The sequence below is a fragment of the Oryzias latipes genome, chromosome 21, assembly GCF_053564925.1.
Source record: "Oryzias latipes strain Hd-rR chromosome 21, Olatipes_Hd-rR_3.1".
NCBI lineage: Eukaryota > Metazoa > Chordata > Actinopteri > Beloniformes > Adrianichthyidae > Oryzias > Oryzias latipes.
This window is the reverse complement of record NC_136257.1, coordinates 33,105,264-33,123,123: the sequence shown is the minus strand read 5'-3', so window position 1 is coordinate 33,123,123 and position 17,860 is coordinate 33,105,264. Positions and strand designations below refer to the sequence as shown.

Sequence of the window (17,860 nt, the reverse complement as noted above, 5' to 3'; positions counted from 1 at the left end):
TTTCAGCCAATATCCGAAATGCAGCGTTTTCTAGTTTGTTAAAAATTCACCTGTGACCTGTGGGTGGGACCATTCAAATCAAATCAAACTTTATTTATTTATTCCTTTTTTTTAACTTGTTCTGTCCAACAACTGAGCAAACAGATGAGGGTTGAAGGCCTTTTGTGTTGGACAGGTTTTACTATCACTAAAAGAGGTTATCTATCTCCGGAAAACCAGAGTGTAAATTTGTATAAACCCCTTTTTGTTTTTTTTTATTAATTTTGTTGTATTTGTTACATTTAGTGTGTGTGGGGAGGGAGAGGGCAAAAGTGTGAGGGAGGGGGTAGAAGAGAATAAAAGGGAGAGAGGTGGTTCAAACTTTATTTATAAAATTGTCCCTCATGCGAGGAGCATGAGGGACAATCTAGTGTTCGCAGGGATTCCAGAAGAGGCAGGGGAAGTCCCGGAGAACATTGTTAAGTCCTTTATAGAGGTCCACCTGAAACTCCCCAAGGAAGAAGTCCAGAAGATCTCCTTCCACAGGGTTCACCGGCTCGGAGGAAAAAGGCCGGACAATCAGCGTCCCCGTCCTATTGTTGCTAAATTTGAACATTATAAACAAAAGATGCAGGTAAAAAGCAGAGGGCGCGAGCTGAAAGACACACATTACAGCGTGAATGATCAGTTCCCAGGCGAGATCCTCCGCCGTCGGAAAATCCTCTTCCCGCTGAGGAGGAAGCACCTGTCTGCTGGAGCCCGCGCGGTGGTTGCTGTTGATAAACTTTTTGTGAATGGCAAGCTGTTCCGGGACCCCGAGGTAACACCCTGGCTGTGCTGAAGGCTTTCAGAGGCGCACTGACATCTGCGCTGCCCAGAAGAAACCCGCAAACTTATTTAACTAGGAAATAATCGGATCATCAATAATACACACCTCTCAGGAAAAGTGTTTTTTCTTTCTCTCACATTCATGTTTCTGTTGTTGTTTCGTTGTTTTTGTTTTTTGTTCTTTCTCTTTCCCTCTCTCTTTTCTCTTGTCCCCCCCCCTTCCCATGTCCTCATATGTGAATCAGGTAAAGTCAACGCAACCATGGTGAGTATTTATTTATGCACGGAACGGGCGCGCGCGCATACTAGCGCGCATAAGAGCATGCACACGCGATCCCGCACACACACGTTGATAAACTGCAAAAACCTCACTTAGGCTCACACAGGACGCACATAACATGCAGCTCATAGCCAAGATACGTTCACCCACAACGCATAGCGCTTGTCAGTGTAGCAGGTACGCACAGCGGGCACGCGCACACGGACGGGCACACGCACTATTTAGCCTTGCACTCTCCCGGTTAGAACAGCTATGAGCAGTCTTAACATCGTTAGCTGGAATGTGCGTGGACTTGGCTCTGGGCCAAAGAGATTGAAAGTGTTAAATCACCTGAATGATCTTAAAGCAGATATAGCTCTGCTGCAGGAGACCCATTTATCATTATCAGCTGGTCATCTCCTGTGCTGTTCCCAGTATCCAGCTATGTATTCTGCCAGTTTCAACTCCAAACAAAGAGGGGTTGCAGTTTTGATTAATAAAAATGTTACATTTACTCATAAGGATACAGTTACTGACCCAGAAGGCAGATTTGTAATCATTAATATATCCATTCAGAATAAAGACTTTTGCATAGCCAGCATATATGGCCCGAATGCTGACGACTCTTCCTTCTTTCACAGATTCTTCACCTCACTCTCAGTTCACTCTGACTCCACAATCATTATAGGAGGAGACGTCAACCTGGTTTTGGACCCTGAACTTGACAGACTCAGCACAGCAGCAAACCAGCGTACATGGCAGTCTGCAAGTATTCTAAAGCAGTACATGAATGATCTGGGTCTCTGCGACGCTTGGCGCTCATGTCATCCAAGCACTAAGGGGTTCACCTTTTTTTCTCCAGTTCACCATTCACAATCTCGTTTAGATTATTTATTAGTCAGTAACTCCCTTTTGAAAGAAATTAAAAGTTCCAACATTCATCCAATTATTATCAGTGACCATGCACCAGTTTCTGTTACTATTTCAAGGGAAGTACCCAGACCCTCGGGTTCAACCTGGAGGTTTAATACGTCTCTGTTAAAAGACCAGGAATTTATTGAATTCTTTAAAAAAGAGTGGGCAACCTTCTTAGAATTCAACGATACTTCTGAAATATCACCAAGTATTCTTTGGGAAGCAGCAAAAGCAGTCATGAGAGGGAAAATCATCTCTTATTCAACGCATAAAAAACGCAAGGAGAAAGCAGATTTATTAGAATTAGAAAATAAAATAAAAACTCTGGAGACTGCTTATGCTGCTTCTGCACAGGAACACATACTGGGCGACCTAAAAATTTTAAAACTGCAGTTAAATGACATCATCAATAAACAAACACAATTCCAGATACAAAGGCTTCGACTGGAAAGATATGAAAACTCAAATAAATCTGGCAAATTTCTAGCTAATCAGCTTAAAATTAATAAAGAAAAATCAACAATCACTTCGATTATGGACCAAACAGGAAATGTCACCCATGACCCGGTAAAAATTAATAATGCGTTTAAAGACTTTTATCAAAACTTATACACTCCACAGATCAATCCATCAGAACAAAGCATCAACTCATTTCTCAACAATATAAACCTGCCCAAGTTAAACGAAGATCAAATCACAAATTTAGACTCTCCGCTCTCGTTGTCTGAGCTTCATGAAGCTCTGTTACTTATGCCTAATGGTAAAGCACCAGGGCCTGACGGCTTTCCTGCAGAGTTTTATAAGGAATTCTGGGAACAACTGGCACCAACGTTTTATAAAACGGTAAAATTTATCAATGAAAGCCAATCTCTACCACCTAACATGAACTCTGCCAACATTATCCTTCTTCTAAAACCAGACAAAGACCCCACGAGTCCTTCAAGCTATCGCCCTATTTCTTTAATTAATGCAGATGTAAAAATTATCTGCAAAGCACTAGCACAGAGAATAGAAAAAGTCACTCCTCACATAATTGACTTTGATCAAACTGGATTCATCAAAGGCAGACACTCGGATGACAATGTCCGCAGACTCGTTAACATAATAGACTTTGCCACCATCAAAAACCAGGAAATGACTATACTATCACTGGATGCTGAAAAAGCCTTTGATAGAGTAAATTGGAAGTTCCTCATTGCTGCCCTCCATAAGTTTGGGTTTGGAGAATCATTCATCAATTGGATCAAAATATTATATCACAACCCCAATGCATCAGTTAGAACTAATAAACAGACTTCCAACAGGTTTTTTCTTGGAAGAGGAACTAGACAGGGTTGCCCACTCTCCCCCTCGCTTTTTGCAATATTTATCGAGCCTCTAGCTGCAGCAATAAGACAGAATGAGAGTATTAAAGGAATTAAAACCAAACACAGCCATCATAAAATTAGTCTCTATGCAGATGACATATTACTGTTTTTAAGTAATATACATTCTGTAAATGAAACGGCAACAATCATTAATGAATTCTCTTCTATATCAGACTATTCCATTAATTGGAATAAATCTGTTTTATTACCACTGAACAGTAATGCGGAGCAAGGACTCACAATACCAGTTAAATCAGGCAATATAAAATATCTAGGTATTTATTTTTCCCCCAAAATATCAGAACTGGTGCTGCTAAACTACACCCCATTACTGAAAAACATACAGGACGACCTAACACGCTGGACCAACCTGCCTTTGTCCCTTATGGGCAAGGTAGCCACGGTTAAAATGAAAATCTTACCCAAAGTTAATTATCTCTTCTCAATGATTCCCACACAACCGCCATTAAAATGGTTCAAAACATTAGACTCATCCATATCAAGCTTTCTATGGAACAATAAACCTGCAAGAATTAGTCTAAAAACTTTAAAATCTGCAAAAAGCTGTGGAGGATTAGAATTACCTAACTTCCACAATTACTTTCTTGCAAATAGATTACAATACATCTTAAAATGGTTAAAAAATAATCCAGAAACCAACTCATGGTTAGACTTGGAACAGGCGTTATGTGGAAAGATCAACCTGTCAGATCTTCCATTTATTAGTCAAATAGTTAAAAAACAGGATTGTTTCAAAAGTATTAATATAAATGCCACTTTAACAGCCTGGTGGGAATTTCTCAAAATATCAAAATCATCAATTCAACCGTGCAAAATGACACCCATCTGGAACAACCCAGACATCCTCATAAACAAAAAAATTATCCACTTCCCAGCTTGGCAAGCAGGGGGCATAAAACAACTAGAGCACATAATTATTGATAGAAGATTCATAACTCCCCAGGAACTTCAAGACAAACATGGAATATATAACTTCTTGGAATATCAGCAACTTAAATCAATTATTACTAAAAAGTTTAAATACAGAGACAACGATTTAAAGCTACCAGATGTAGTTACCACTCTGATCAATTTCTCAATGAATAAAACTCTCTCCAAAATATACAAACTTTTATGTAATTTAGATAACAATATTTCACTTCCGACAACAAAATGGGATGCGGATTTGAGCATCAGCACAGATGAAAGTTTTTGGTCAGAACTTTGTCTAAACACCTTTAAAATGACAAAAAATCCAAATCTGCAGCTAATCCATTTCAAAACTCTTCACAGAATTTACTACACTGGACAGAGGATGTTCAAGATGGGTCTCAGTAACTCAGACATTTGTCAGCACTGTGACAGTAATCTACCCGACAATTACATGCATGCACTATGGTTCTGCACGCCTGTCCAGGCTCTCTGGCAGCAGGTATGTGCCGATCTATCAGTCTGGCTTAAGGTTTCAATCACAGCTTCACCGTCACTTTGTGTGCTTGGTGACATGAGTGCCATCGATGTAGAAGGAGGATTAGGCTCTATCATTTTCATAACTCTTTGCATTGCTAAAAAAACTATTTTAATAAATTGGAAAAGCAAAAAAAATATAAATATAAGTCAACACAGAAATCTGCTGCTTGATCATATCAGCTTGGAAAAAATGTCAGCCCAAAGTTCAAGTAACTTTGAAAGAATTCGGTCTCTCTGGTCTCCCATAGCTAACTCCGTGACTTAGGGGGTGGGGGGGGCATGGTCGTCGCTGCTCCTTGCCCTTCTGCCGTGGGCCGGGGTGGGGGTCGGGGCCTCCGGTGCCTGGCCGGGGGTGGTGGGGGCTCCGTTGGTCGGGGGGTCGGGTCCGGCGCCTGGGTGGGGCGGCCTGGGGCGCTGCGTGGTCCTCTGGGCTTGGGTGTGGGGGTGCGTGGTGGGGGGGGTGGGGTGGTGGTCTGGCTTGGCTTGGGGGGGTGGTCCCTTTGCCTGTGCTGGGGGGGGTTGGCGGGGGGCGCTGCTCGGGGGGGGGGGCCCAGCGGCGCTGGATGGGCTTCCCGTCTACACCTGGGGCTGGGATCGGCCCTTCCCTGGCTCTGGGGCGGGACGGGACAACCCTCTTGGGGCCCCCGGTCGCTCTGGGTGTCATCCGCTTCGGCTGCGGGGTCTGGGGGTGGGGTGGGGTGGGGGTCTTGTCGGCCCTGTCCTGTGGGGGGGCATTCTGGGGGAGGGGGGGGGCCACTATTGGTACGGGGCAGGGGGGGTTGACGGGTCGGGGTCTCCGCTGAGGCCATCGGCGGTTTCCCCGGCCGGTTGGCTGCCTCGGTCCCGTCGAGGCCTGACCAGAGCTCTTCTAGGGCCGGCGTTTGGGGGTGGGGGCCTGGGCTTGCTCCGGGGGGGGCCGGCGCTTTCTGGCTCCCCTCTCTCTGTGTGGGGGTGGTGGTGCTGGGCCTGGGGTGTCTGCGCCTCCGGGGGTGGGGCCCCGGGGCTGGGTGGGCCTGGCCCCCTTGCTGGGGGGGGGGGGGCGGGGGACGGCTGTTTGACCACCGGGGGACAGTCTATCATCTGTCCCCAACTTACCCCCTTCCTCATATAACCTCATAATAGGGTGAGGGGGTGGGGGGCTTAGCCTGCGATGAGCCTTGGGGGGGGGGGGTTTACTAGGCAGTGACCCCCCTCCTGTGGTTGCCGTATGGAGTGGGCCCCCCCTCTTTCGGTTTTATTTGCACCTTAGACATGTAGGGCCCTTGGTAGGGGGGGTGCTTGGACATCACTGCCAGCAAGCAGCGGATGTCCTCCTAGCACCCTACCCGCCAATTTTAACCGCACCTTAGACATTTAGGGCCCCTTGGTGGGGAGGGTGAGGGGACGTCACTGTGAGTAATCAGGAGACGTCCCCTTAGTGCCCTACCCGCCAATTTTAACCGCACCCCCCTTAGTACACACACCCCTCCCCCCTCAATATATACATCCCAACATAAACACACACACATGCACACACACACTCTCTCAAACACACATACACGCACACACATTTTGCAAGGAAGGTGGGACCTAGGACCATCTGTCCCCTGCCTCTTCCCTGGTGGGGGGTACGGGCCCCTTTGCAACGGCGGCTGTGTCCCCGGGGTGCTGGCTTCCTGGGCCCGGCGGTGCTCTCTCCGCGCGGTGGGGGGGTTCACATTACATCTGAGCCGGGGGTGTTCGTGTCCCTGGGGGGTGGGTTCTGGTCCTTGCTCCTGAGTGCTGGGCCCCGCCAAATTTCCAACTGTGGCCGAGCCTGGTCGGGCCATATTTACAACACCCCTTGTGGGCCCTCTTTTTTCCCCGGGGTTCCCCCCTCCTGGGCGGGGGCGGCGGGCCCCTGCCTCGCTCCTCCCTGGACCAACCGTTGGCCGGGCGGATGGCTGCCTGGAGTGCGGAGTGGGTCTCCCTTGGGGGGTCCTGGCCCGTACCTGGGGTTGGGGCGGGGGGATGCCCGGAACTCCTGGGTGGTGGTGGGGTGCTCGTCTGGGGCTGTGGGCGTCCTTCTCCGGTGGGGCCCTGCGTTGGGTTCTCCCGGCGCGGCGGGGGGGCTGCTCTCCTGGTTGGGCTGGGGCGGCGCCCTCTTTCCCTCCGTGCCTCCCTGCTCTCTGGCTCTGGGGGCCTTGCGGCGGCCCTGCTGGCCCTGGCCTGGGTGGCGGGCTTGGTCGCCCGGGCGGCGGTTGTTCCCTGCCGGTTCCCGTGTGGTGTTGGGGGGAATCCGGCTGCCGCTGCTGGTGTGGTGGGGGTCTTGGGGTGGGGATGGCTGGGCACTCTCCCTCCTTCTTTTCACGTTCCACCATCCATTTTAGAAGAACATAAACACTCACCTGAGCACAGGTGTCAGCTCAACAGACTGAATGACTGAAATATTTCACACTAGTTGGTTTTAAGGCATAAGTATGCGTGTGAACACTATCTGTTTTGTGTACATGTCGACAGGTGGACATTTTTGCAACTAACAAGTGTGTTTATAACATTTGAGTGTGTGTGGACAGGCTCCGCCCTTTTTTTTTTTTTTTGTTTTTTTTTTACATTTGAACCTTACCATAATGATTAACAACCAGTAAACTTGTTGCTTTATGCTGCTTCATGGTCTTATCCCCTTTCCCCTCCTATTATCACCCCCTACCCCCCCTCTCTCTAACATCCCTCTTTCTTCTTCCCCTCTTTCCTTTTCCGTCCGGTCCAACACCAAAGATTTTCAGACATGTTTGAAATTAATAAAGTTTGGCCTCAATTACAAAAGGGGTTTATTCAGACATACCTTTGGTTTGTCTGAAGATTAATAACCCCTCTTGTTAAAGTAAAATATGTCCAACCCAAGAGGCCCTCAGCTCTCATCTGTCTGCCTAGCTGTTGGACAGGACAAGTTAGAAAAAAAAAAAAAAAAAAAAAAAAAAAAAAAAAAAAACTTTATTTATAAAAAAAACCCGCGTTTTTTCATTTGCTCCCGACTCACAGCTATTTGAAGAAATACTCAGAAATGAAATTCTGAGATAATTTTCTTTATCTTTGTCCTCCATCATCCAAAAATGCTCCAAGAATATGTTAGAAACACCAAAAACACCTCTTGTCCCATGTCATCTGATAATTTCTTAAAGTGGCTCTGACATACATTTCCTGTTTTACTTTCTCCTTTTCCTGTTGATAATGGCATAAACCTTTGTAATTTTTTTTAAAATTTCATTTATTTACTAGCTGCAGTTAAGTTGCATTTAATTTAAAGTTAAAGTCCCGTTATCTGACACACACCTAGGTGTGAGACATTTGTTCTCTGCATTTGACCCCTCCCCTGGGGGAGCGGTGAGCTGCAGTCACAGCCGCACTCGGGAACCATTTGGTGGTTTGACCCCCTTAATCCAACCCCTTAATGCTGAGTGTCAAGCAGGGAGGCAATTGGGTCCCATTTTTTTGAGTCTTTGGTATGACTTGACCTGGATTTGAACTCACGACCTTCCAGTCACAGGGGGGGACACTCCTCCACAAGGCCACTGAGCTATTTTGTATCTAAACGTATTTTTGTTTAAACATACCGTGTCCATTTCCTGCTTCACTAAACTTAAAAATGACAGAGTTAGACTTGGCAAATGAATCTGCTTGATCAGCTTCAAACCCCCCAGAGAGACCAACCAACACTCATTCTAGTTAATGTTCTTTGAGTGTTTGACTTTAGCGTCTGTTTTCTGCTTAAACAGGCCGCCCAAGTCTGAGTCATTCCAACGTTTATTCATCAAAGTAAGCCACATTTAAATATCCTTTTTAATTGAGCCAAACAGAACGTTGTGAAGGTTTGGGAGCAGTTCTTTGTGCGTTTTTGCTTTTGTAACTGTTCCTTTATCAGGAAATGAACTGCCCTGGGTCGTTTGTAGATCTGCAACTGAGATGCTCAGCTTTGTTCCTGGTCTGCAGCTCTGGTCGTCACTGAAATCTGCAGCTTGTGTTTTTCATTTGCTGCCCCAGCTCCATGTTTTTAGCCGAAGCAGCTCTGCAGAATATCTTGGATGTTGCTCTTGAACGGATAAAAACTGCAGGCGACGACATATTTCCGTCTCTCACACAAACTGCAAGTTGTAAACCAGATGGAATAACCTTGATCACAAATGAAGAGGATTAGGGCGAGTCAGCTCCGTGTCAACAGATTGATCCATCCAGCAGAACAATAGTGTTTCTTCAGAACAGAAAGATGGAACAAAGGGATGCTGACAAAATGATTACAGAAAGCTGTTTGATGAGCTGATTGTACAAACAGGATTACAGTGAAGCTCAAAGCCTGTTCTGAACGTACGTGCTGGGGTTTCAATGCTGAACCTGTTCTGTGGGTAACTCTTGACAGACGGACTATTTTAGCCCAACAGTCTGATTCTGTTACAGCAGAACAGACAGATTCCTGAACTGTTCTTTAATAAATGAGTGGATCATGGATGCTGCGGGGGAGTGGATGAGAAAAGATCCGCTTTGCCCCCCCAGAAGGTGGAAAGCATTCACAGATGAGATGGCGGTTTAAGTGTTTGACAGCCGCGTGCTGCTGATCCACTGGCCTTTGTGCAGAAGTGAAAGCAGGCTGCGTTCGACTGCTCCGGAGAGGCGGCGTTCTGTGTGTGGTCTGTTGTGAGCGTTTCGCTGCCTCGGCTGTGGCAGGGCTGTTAGCGCCGTGCTAAAAGGGCAGCATGACCTCGTCACTGGAGTGAGCAAATGTGCACGAATGCTCCCCGTCTGGACCGTTCGGGTCAGCAGCTTGGAACTCAGAACGCTTGGTGTTTATTGAAAGCGCCAAAGTCTCCTCACAGCAGCAATAGGTTTCACCTGTTTATCCTGAGATATAAGATTCACTGCCACCCAAAACACCTCCATGCACACAAAACAACAAACAAAAGGAAAGCAGTTCAGTGCAGCGAGCACAGCTTCCTGGGCGTTAGTTGTTTATCTGCAGCCCTCCAGTCTGCGCTGCTACTCAGGCACTTTCATGTTTTGCAGCACTGGACCAAACTGCAATCCATCTCTAACCAGAAGTCCCTTTGGATCTCAGTTTTCAGGTGATGGAGTCACTCTGCCAAGATGCTCTGCGGAAAATTCCAAATCTAGATTGCTTCCTCACATATTTTGATGTTGTCTCATCCAATCAGATTCACTGCCACATGGAGAAAGTAATTCCTCGTTGGAGGTTGCTGGTTGGAATTGCAGTAACACTTCCAGAAGAGCTGGAGGGAAGGTGTCCTTCTGAAATAGCATGTGTTAAAAATCATTGGTTGGCCCTTGTTTCCCTGAAATAAACCTAGTATGGCCAAGAAACCTTTCAATTATTAATATCCACCAGGGCATGCCCAGCAAAATAGTTTTTTTGTGTCTTGGTTGTGAATAGCAGTAAGTGCTGTGGGCAATGCTGGAATCGATCCGCCGCGTTTTCGCTGCTGGAGAAAAAACACTCACTCAGATCTGACTCCTAAACTGGTGCTTGTCTCCAGTAGACGGTTGGAGGATGTAATTTGCCGAGTGGGTGTCCAGGGGTTAGACGGTGCAACCTGTGGAGCAAAGAAAATATGGGACCTCTTTGCCATGTGTCAGAGCGGGGATGAAATGAGTGCAGCTCAGGAACTAAGAGCTGAGTTCTCTTAGTGTCAGTATGGGGGGGTGGGTGTGTGTGTGTGTGTGTGTGTGTGTGTGTGTGTGTGTGGGTGTGTGGGTGTGTGTGTGTGTGTGTGTGGGGGGGGGGGCTCTGAAACTGCATTTTTATACCAATCTCTGCTCGATCATTGTCACTGGGAAACTGGAGGAGGTCCATGATCAATACAATCTATTGATCAGAACAAGTCCACTCCTGAAGAGCCTTTTTATGGAAAAGTGAATATTTTATGAACAATCCATCTTCATGGTGGCCATTATTGTAGAGTGAGAATCCAGCAACGTGATTGATTAAATACGGTTGATTAGGCAGCAGTCAGAGGCATAACGATGGAACCAATGGTTCAATATTTTTTTTAAAGAGCTTTTGAACGTCTTATCATTTCTTTTATCACCTATTCATCTCTTTTTACTCTTTTAATGTCAGATGTAAGCTTACAGTCATTATGTTTGAGTGGCATCAGTAAAAATTTAGGATCCCTCCATTCTTTTGAATGGAAGCGCTGCATGCATTCTGTCATGCATAGACATGTTTTTAAATGCTTTTATTCACGTATATTAAACATGACATCTGAGGCGTCCTGGACAGGCGTCGAGCAGCGAATGTAGTGGGCGTCTAAACAAAGGCGTCCGGCGCAAATTTGACGTGCGAAAGGCATCCGTGGTGACTGCAGCAAGAAGGGGGACAAGTGACAAGTTGGACCTCAGAGGAGAGAAAGTGAAACTCAAAGAGACAAAAGAGTAACTGCACGAAGCAGATGAAGACGTATTCACTGCAACACAAGACTATACAGATACATGCCAGTAATTACAGGACATGACTGAATGATTAGTTTAGTTTAAACAATTTCAGTAACAAACAGAAGGAAAAAAGACCAAAAATATACATAGAATGGTTAATTCTGTTTGAGATATGAATTCCTAAATTGGCGAGTAAATAAAAGAGTCATCTGTTTGAACTTATACATACAGTACACACACACATTGAATCAATAAGACTGTCTAACAGTTTAATTACAGTTTCATTAATGGCTTGAAATGGAGCTAATTCATATAATCAAATCCCTAAAATATTCCACTCAGCTTCTTTTCTAAAGTTGCCCGTTCTTAACATCTATTTATAATTATAAATACCCGGCGCAGATTACGTATCAAGTTACAAGGATGAAGTTCTTATTGGTCATAATAAAAAGCAATATTGCACATCACACTTCATCCAACACAAATGAATGTATTTTCAGTAAAAATCATTACACTGTTGCAGAAATCCTTAGTGCTTACATCAAGCAATAAAGACATTTGTGAAGGTAAATTCTTGCTTATTTTCTGTTTGCTTTTCTGCAGCATTCACATGTGCTACCATGAAAATTATTAAAGTCTAATAGCTGAAAATGTATTTATAAAACCAGTTTCAAAGAGCTTGAAATCCAATCAGGATAAAAAAAATAGAGGATCAGAGACTTTCCAGCCTCTGGACCTTATTGAGAAACAAAAAGTTCAAGTCAATCAGACGAGAATTGAAGTCATTTAAATGAGTCATCATGGAGGACATAAGCAGGATGTCTCCTGAAAGCCCTTTAGTTCAGGGCGTGGTTCACATCAGGCGATGCTTCTTGAAAGCAGCAAACTCACTAGTGGTGTGTGTTTATAGGGCGGCGCGGCTTCAACCACCACATCCAATCCCATCAGATGGAATGAACTCCATGCATACTCACTCCTGGCTCCATTAAGCTCTTGCAGCAGTCATTATCATTGAGGTTCACAGACGTTCACTTCTCCCAGTTGTAATTTACTCTTGAGATGTGAATGGAAGAAGTAAGTATGCGCTTCATTTTTGCAACATGCTTTTATTTTAACTGCACTGATACTCAATTCATTTTAACAGTAAGAGACATACAGGGAAACTTTCATTCTATTTAAATTGATCTGAGAATTTCTGACTTTTTTTTAACCAAACCATCATTTATTTTTATATATGATTAAAAACATATAGTCCTTTCACAACCATAATGCTTTTAGGGGTTTCAAAAATAAAAACTGTTAAACCTTTCAGTATAGCTGTGGGATTTAAACAAAAAATCTAGGAAATACAAGTTCAAATGTACAAAAATGTGGAGCATTTACTCTTAATTAAATGTGAAAGTTGTCACCATAGCAACAGTCCAAACACACTGCTAAAACCTGCCATGAGGTGATGAGATAATACAAGAGGCCAACTATGAAGGAATTATTCCTGAAATCCTGAAAGCTATAGTTTGTGTTTGTCCACATTTATCACAGGCCTCTCGAAGTTTTGGTCCCACAGGAAGAGAAGCTAACTCGGCAGAAAAGCTAGAAGAAAGTCTCTCTTCAGGGTGTCATCAATGCAGGTCAAAACACGGCCTTAGCAGATGATGCACACAGGAAACAGATGCTCAAACTGTGAAAACACAAAACCCCTTGAAAAGTCGTTTTTCTTTAATAAACCATGTGTGACAAAATCCTCCAAGAAAATTCAGACATTACTTAACTGACATCATGGGATACAATTTACATTTTCAACCTTTATTGGATACACTTCCCAATTTAAATCAACTTAGTTTATTATACTCTATGCTCATTCTTACAAATGGGATGAAAGAAGAAAGAACAATGAAAAAAAAAGAGTGGCAAAGGCTGAACCTTTTTTTGAGTCTGCTAAAAAAAGACAAAGAATTCCATCAATGCAAACTGTCCTGCACCTGATGGGGACTAGTAGCAATAGAAGTGACATTTTAGACAGTGTAACACTGGCACTTACAGATTTAGACTGTACCTTTTCGTTTTTTTTTTTTTTTCCAAAGCATGTCAGCCGTAGGAACCAGATTTCTTCTCACTCTCGAAATTGTTTCATCATTTTTTGTGACAATTTAGAACAAAAAAAGGGTAAAAAATAAAATCTTTTTGGCCAAAGTAAACACACTTAGAACATTTCTCTTTGTCTCAGATAGCAGAAAGTAAAGACTAAAAATACTGCAGTGCCATTGAACTTTTGTTCATTTAAAGTACTTCTGTAGACTACGGATGTTATTTCACAAATATTTTAAAGTAATTTTCATTTATCAATTGCAATTTGTTTTAAATAAAAGCTAAATAAATACCATCTTTTATTGTCGTGTCTTTTTGGAAGTGTATTTCAAAAGAAAATCCATTTGGGAATTTACAGTTCTCTATTAAAAAAAAAAAGATATTTCCTTGTTTCTTTTAAATTTATTTTAAAGTAAACTAAACTATATTTCTGAGCCCAAATTCAAATCTGTCCGACAGGGGGACAAATAATTGAAATGAAATTTTAAAATATGGAATGGAATGGAAATGGAAATTGCTAAATTCATTTTTGTATTAATTAAGGTTCCAAAAACCCTTGCTAATTTAAATGGCACATACTATACTTGTATAGCGCTTTTCCGGGCTGCTCCCTGTTCCCTTATCCACTTCTGTGCCGGTCCCAAGCCCGGAATAATTGAGAGGGTTGCGTCAGGAAGGGCATCCGGCGTTAAACATTGCCAAGTTAACCATGCGACTCATTCTCGAATGAGAGGTTGTTTTGCTGTGGCGACCCCTGATGGGAAAAGCCGAAAGAGAAAGAAGATACTTGTATAGCGCTTTTCTACTTACCTAGCCAAGGTGGTGTTCAATGTCTTGCTCAAGGGCACTTCAACATATGGGTGGGCAAGGCAAGAATCCAATCTGCAATCTTCTGAGCAGAGGTCGGCCGCCCTACCGCTGCACCACAGCCACCCAACATTTTAAAATGCAATTGATTTTCTTAAAAGTAAGATTGAATTCTGATACGTTCATGTTGAATTCAAATCGCAAATTTAATTTTTAATAAAAAATAAAAAATTGCTTTGAATTATGGGTGAAAAAAAACTTCCACAGTGAACCCTGAGGAGGTTCCTCGTGGAATCATCCGCGTGTGCAGCAGCAACAAGGAACAAGTGGGACTTGGAATTTGGACAAACAGGACGTCAGGGTAGACGCTACACAATTACTCAGTAAGACTTTAACGCTTTCAGCCTCCCTCCATCTGTTTTTCAGACTCCCGCTTTGAAATGTGGCTTTTTCTGTACTTCCGTGAACTTTGTGTCGTCGCTGAAGCAGCAAATCGGTGTTTGATGGAGATTTGTGACATGTCATCAGTTTGAATATTTATTGCATTGCTTTACCTTCAACATTCGCAACATAGTCCTCTGCTTGTCTTTCAGCTGACAGTTTTCCTTACAGTCATAATTAAGTTTGCTCAACAGCAAACAGGTCAGAGATTCAACAATGCAGAGAAATTGAGGTCTGATATTAAAGGAGGAGGTTCTGAGGTTCTGGCTTTGCATCTTTCACTGATTCAGGGCCACACAAACATTCTCAGAAAAGTGTCTGATGTTGTGTTAGTTTCAGCGTCACAGTGCTTCACAGTGCTTCACTCTCTGTTGGCGTTGTTCAGAAAAGTTGCAAAAGGAATTTTCTACTTCTGTAAGTGACATAGGAGCCAACTTTGTGAAGGACAGCTGACCTTTTAGGCAAAAAGGTGACAAAACAGAGCGTGCAAATATATATCACAATTTTAGCCCAAATTTCATCAGGAGTTCATGCATAGTCAAATAAAAAATGTTTAAACCCAAATGTGTTTCTTTCCAATTATGCATGTTTAACAACGTGCACAACTCCTTGCTGTTTTGTGTCTCCAGAGGCTGAGCTTGTTGGGATACGAGCCAAACAAAATCAGACATTTTTTATGATAACAAGTTTGAGATTGTTTTTGCTGGACAGGAAGACACAGGATTGCAAGTTTATGTAAGGACAGGTCAAACCTGACTGAGCAAAAATGTTTTGTTGTTGATTAAAAACAATAAATCCAATTAAAACAATGCTAAAGAGATAAAATTTGTTAAGGTAAAGACACCTTTAACCAAAGGGAAAACCAACACAGAATGATAATAGATTAAAACTAGAAGGAGCTGCATTTCCAGTAGAAAATGAAGGATTGATGCTGTATTGCTGAATGAAAATGAAACTTAAAGGGTCATAATTGGCAAAAAAGAAAGAAAGAAATTATCAAAGTTGAGCATAAATAGAGTGAAAACAACACAATAACAAAAATATATTTTTGTGAAAAATGACAGAAGCGGGTATCGAACCAGCGAGCTTCTGCACCAAGGATTCTCCATGTATTTCAATGGAGGCAGAAATCCTGGAATATCTGGAAAAGTTCAAGGATTTGAAGGACCAAAAGTTATAGCTGGAAAAAGCTGAAAGAGCTGAACATTTGGTTAAAATAGCTGAACAATTGTAGAAGAAGTTAAACAGCAAAAAATGGATGAAGATACTAGAATAAAGAAAGAGAAACAGGAAAACAATGGTTTGGATACTTTATAACATTCAACCAATGAGGATGTACCCTAACTAACAATGCTAACAATCACACAAAATTCTGTCTAAGAACTGTCTCTTTTTTAAGTGTCATATTATCAGTCCTTGAAATGCTCAAAAAATAATTCTGATAATAAAAAAATGTCTGGAACAAAGCAGTCCAAATTGTGGTTGATAATTTTATTTTCAGGAATGCAAATCATCGTCCAACATGCCGGAAATATTCCGTTGGAATTCTTTGCAGCTGGAAGCTGCACAAGCCTCTTTAAATATTCATGCTTGGAAAATGATAGCAGATTAAAATGGGCACAAGGCCATTAAGTTGTAGTGAAGCCAAATACATAAAACTTTTTTTTTTTCAAATATACTTTGGTCTTTACCTAATTTATGTTTTTGTGCTGGAAACTGTAACATTTTGGTTGACCTATTCGAGCTCTGGTCCGAGTTCAGCTCAGTCCAGACTGTTTTTTTCTTTTTTCTTTAACAGAATGATCTCAGCCAGCAGTAGTTTTAGCACATTGGAGAAGAAGTTTAGGGGAAAAGAGGGGCTCCGGGCAAAACACTGACCCCCCTCCCCCCATTCAAGCCCCACTCCCAAAAACTCAAAGCCTGCATCCATACAAATGCAAGAACAACATACATGATTTTTGTTGTGTTAGAAAATGTACTTATACAGTTATACAGTTTTTTTATTTATGTTTTTTCTTTTCATTTATTCGATATTCCAGTGAACCTGATAACGTATGTTCATGAATGATAAAACAATGTATTTATTAGGAAGCAGCAGTTTGCGTGTTTGTCCGGACTCATGACCGCTGAAGGAGTCTAAGCTCCTCCCCCTTCCCTCTACCTGCGTTTCCTCTGAGAGTCAGACTACCTGTCCACCTGTTCAGAGGGGCAAAAAAACTGGCAATGCTCTTTCTTTCTTTGCTTTTTTACTTTGTGGACGTTTGTGCACAAGGAGCAAGCACCCACTTTGCCAGGAGGTAAAACTCACTGTCCAGTGATAATTTTACAAACAGGTAGAGGTGAAGGTGAGAGCTTAAAACAGCAGCTTTGGTCCCCCATATCGTGTTTCAGTAGCTGTTTATGAGATTTAGGTCAAATGTACGCATTAAGATGCAATTAAACTGTTGCTGATTGTTTCTTTTTTTTTATATAATCAGTTACGATTCTGCATACAAATGAAAGATTTCACCTGCATATCTGGGCGCGGGACAGAATTCTTCTCAAACAAAGATGTACATTTTCCTCTGAAAACCTCACTTGCTTTTGGAGTCAACCCTGATAAATAGATGATGCCGTGTCTCTGCCATAACAGGATATCTCATTCTCTGCTTAATGCATTCTTCAGGCGAGGTGAGGAAGTTAGCAGATGAGAAGCAAAAGCACTTTGTTTACTTAACACACTTTATTTTTACATTTTCAAAGACTTGCTGATCCAAAAGGGAACTTCAACAAAGCAGTGATCTTTTGTTTTGCTGTAATAAGGTCTGGCACTCAAACAGAGGAGAAAACAAGTGTAATTCCCCCAAAACACACGTTTTTCCTTTTTAATTTTGCTGTTTACGGCTTAAGGGAAGACATGCACAGAAGGAGGCGACAAAAGCATTTTTCCATCAGATAAACTTAAGGCTAAATCTCCAACGAAGATGGTGTTTTTGGTGGTTTTAACATGGTCTTGTTGATTTATTTTTTCTAATGATGGAGGACACAGAAAGAAAATTAAGGTTAAAGTTGCATTTCTGAGTATTTCTTTATTGAAATTACTGAGAATCAGGAACAGACAACAAAATGCAGTTGGACAAAGCTTGTAGCAGATTTAGCTGCTACTGTCGGGGGACCACAAGCTCCCGGCTCCGCTCCATTCTGATGCATCCACCTACAGACAAACAGATCCATGAACATCTTTGTTTTCTTCATCTGAGCTGGAATCTGGATCTAAACTGTACGGCTGGAAAGATCTGATGTTGCTCGCCATTTTTGTTGCACCAGAAAT

At 42.8% G+C, this 17,860-nt stretch overlaps 1 protein-coding gene across 3 annotated transcripts in view; it reads left to right on the top strand.

Moving 5' to 3' along the window:
* Nucleotides 1-17,860, top strand: part of thsd7ba (thrombospondin, type I, domain containing 7Ba) — a 222,354-nt gene that overhangs the window by 111,961 nt on the left and 92,533 nt on the right. The window lies entirely within an intron of this gene.